General features: G+C 36.9%; 1 long non-coding RNA gene across 1 annotated transcript; it reads right to left on the bottom strand.

The window, feature by feature from the left end:
• Positions 1-1,945: 1,945 nt before the first annotated feature.
• Positions 1,946-2,841, bottom strand: LOC133991726 (uncharacterized). The gene is made up of 3 exons (XR_009927017.1): positions 2,757-2,841; positions 2,247-2,366; positions 1,946-1,992 (listed from the first exon to the last, which is right to left on the bottom strand). It is a non-coding gene; the product is annotated as an uncharacterized LOC133991726 (long non-coding RNA).
• Positions 2,842-3,386: the final 545 nt, after the last annotated feature.

Raw genomic sequence — 3,386 nt, 5'->3', positions numbered from 1 at the left:
GAAAGACCTCAGGACTTATTCATGGGGGCACAGTTCAAGTTTACATCACACAGGCGAAGTCATCTGTTGAGTTCCAGTTTGACCTACAATAATAAATTGAAAATGGAAAGCATGTTGTAATGACACCACTGTAACAGATCCAACAGAAAGATACATGTGATAAAAATCAATTTATCATTATATGCTTACCAGTTGCCTCCACATCAGGTGTGATGGGGGGATGTTCCACAGTCTTAACAAGAGTGTAACACCCAATGTTTCCGTTGCAGCTGCATACCGACAAGAAAAACAGAGCATTATTCAAAATATGCTAGGTGAGGGCATAATGTGTCATTCTATATAATGAAATTGTTTTTTTAAATACCAGCAAATGCGATCTCTGAACTTCCAGCACAGAAAACAAAGCCCCAGCAGAACCAGGATGCCAGCAACAGCAGAAATGGGAATCACATAGACAAGAATCCCTGTGAGGAGCACAAAGGTTTTAACAAATCAGTTCCTCCATAGGTTGCATTTTATTTTAAGGGGGTGTGATTTGGCTTGTTTAAAAGCCACAAAAATAGGCACTTTCTTTTAGCTTACATTTCTTACATAAGAAATGACATAGCTATGACATAGCTATGTTTAAATCTAAGGGTGATTTTTTTTTACTCAAGTGGAAAACCCCTCAAACTCCTTTCACCTCATCTCTGTATGTCTATGAAGCAGATTCACAAAAAGATGAATGCATTTTTTTGTTGCAGTTGAGAGTGAATTGCACTCCACTGTCCTAGGTGAATTTGCATGTAATCTCACCCCTCACGTCTTTCCGTTAACTTTATATGCAGTTGTGATGTTTCTAAAATACTCTTCCATTAAGAACAATATATGGCAGCCTAGTTTGATTTTTGTAACTTTTGTATGCATGCAGTTACTGTATATTAACAAATCAATCCCCTACATTGATCAGGCAGTGTGTCTAGTAGTGTCACATGTTTGATGGCATCCATGTGTTCTCTCAGACTGCTGTAGATTTCCAAAAAAGCCTATAGACGTCTATCTGCTTTACTGTAACTGGAGATAAAATGAATGCCTATAACAGCAGCATAAACATTGCGACTTAAGGACTGAACAGGCATTATTTAATTATGCAAAAAGTCATATTAACTTCTTAAATTAGTTTTAACTGCTGTCTACTATTTATGAATGGAAACAGCTTTGAAGTAGTTTATGGTGTTGCACAGGTTCACAACCCCGAGTAGTAAATATATTCAGATCATTGACTGTGGTTATAAACAGTCAATGATACAAACAATAAAACAGGAAATATAATGTGTATGATGTAATCTTACTATAAGAGCGTCTCATGCTTAGACAACACGGAGCAGAAACACAGATTACATTCACACTGCATGGCTCCCTGCTCAGCTCGAATCATTTGCTATCTCTCTTTTAGATGGCTGTTCATATCAGTTCTAGGAGTTAACTTAATACATCATTTTATATAATAAACTTTTTCTTTATCCGTACCTTGATCATCTGGAGCCACAACATTTCTGGTGCAGTTACCTGAAAATTAAAAAAAAAAAAAGAGAGAGAAAGAAAAAGAAACAGTTGAATCAGTTGTAGACTTGAAAGCCTGAAGTCGCCTTACTTCAGAAACTAAACAGACATTTTTCAACATGGTAAAGAGACAAAGTCAAACCGCTACTAAAGATTGAATGGCACAACGTGAACAGCCGAACTAAATGTTTACAATGACAATGACTGATCCTTCAGTCATTGAACATATATATATGTACCAGGGATCAAATTGTGTATGTACATATGGACATTATGTACCTATATTGTGTGTACCTTGTATTCTTATATATGCAGCTGTATGCAAAACTTGAGCCCAAGACAGTTTTTCCTAATAAAGTATATCTTATCTTATTTTGAAAATGAACATCTTTTAATGTATTATGGAAGATAATAATACTCACTCATGCATGTTGCTGTAAGTTGTGAGTCCTAAACAGAAGGAACAGAGGAATAATGCAGTGAGATTAATACTGCCTGGTGTTTGGCAGATTGGTGACATTGTCAAATGATTTTTATTAGCATGAACTTTAGTACTACTGCTGATTTAGTTATATGCTAATGTCTTTTAATTATTGTCATCACACATAGTACAATAAAGCACTAGTATCCTACATAATTCAAGGAATCAACCTCTATTTTCTTTATATTTTTCATGTGTTGGTCAATGTACAACAGTGCGATACCTCAGAGATGCAGTCTCGTGTGTAGTAGATCAGATTGGAGCAGTTACGGGTGACAAGAGTCCTGTTGCTATTTGTAACCACGATCCCCTCCATCATCTCCATGTGATTGGCCAGTACATGCTAAAGACAGCATATGGAAAAGAGTAAAAGCAAAACAGCTTAACAAACTAGATCACATTGATAATCCGTATAAATAGTGAGCCTTAGGCCACATGACAGCTGAAAATGTGTATGATATTTTGAGATGCTTTAGCAGGTAGCAGGTTTAGCATTCAGGTGCCAAAGTGCTGCTATTGTACATGCTGACATACTGAATTAGCACATCAAAACTGAGCAGACCTATCAATATTATAATGAGTCACACCTCTGCTTTTCATGTTACAATGTTACAAGGTGAGAATGTCCTCCATTAGAAATGTCTACATATGATAGTGGTTAGGGTTAGGGTTAGGGTTAGGGTTAGTTGTGCCGTGGGAAAACATAACACTGAAATAAATGATTCTAACTTACATCCGCGGTGGCCCAGGAATAGCCGCAAGCTTCAGCTTTAAACTCTGGGACACTGTAAACCGTCCCCCTATCATCCTGAGTAACACTGCACAGGAGGTCATCTGCACTGACAGGTTGTATGAAATCATCTGGCAGAGAAAGAGAGAAAAAAAGCATAGGAAGCATGATTTCATTTCATTCTAGAGCTCCTCTTGACTTTATTTCAGATAATAGTGTAATTATTTCAAAGGCTGTGACCCCAAATAATTAACATCAGGCAATGCTAACATGCACAGAGCTTATCGGCTTTCCTGACATTGCTGCTCAATGTAGTGTTGGGAAAGAGTGTGTAAACATAATAAAACCAAATCAGTACCCTAGGTGTCAAATTTCCATTTAAGCATCCGGTTATCTATAACATTGCAATACACTGTTTGCTGAATCTTGAAAATACACTAATTCACACAGAACGCTGAACTACAGTATATCACATACAAATTAAACTTTTTTCTTTTGCTATGAGCTGCTGATGTAGAGTCCATATTCTGCAACCTTTAACTCTCAGGCCTTCACAGTAGCATGCCAGATTCTGACCTGATTAAGCCTTTTCAGTTTTCTCAAAGAGGCTTTACAAGATGAACATGCAAATTT

The sequence above is a fragment of the Scomber scombrus genome, chromosome 12 (genome assembly GCF_963691925.1).
Source record: "Scomber scombrus chromosome 12, fScoSco1.1, whole genome shotgun sequence".
NCBI lineage: Eukaryota > Metazoa > Chordata > Actinopteri > Scombriformes > Scombridae > Scomber > Scomber scombrus.
The sequence above is the reverse complement of the archived record's forward strand: the minus strand, read 5'-3'. Positions and strand labels throughout refer to the sequence as shown.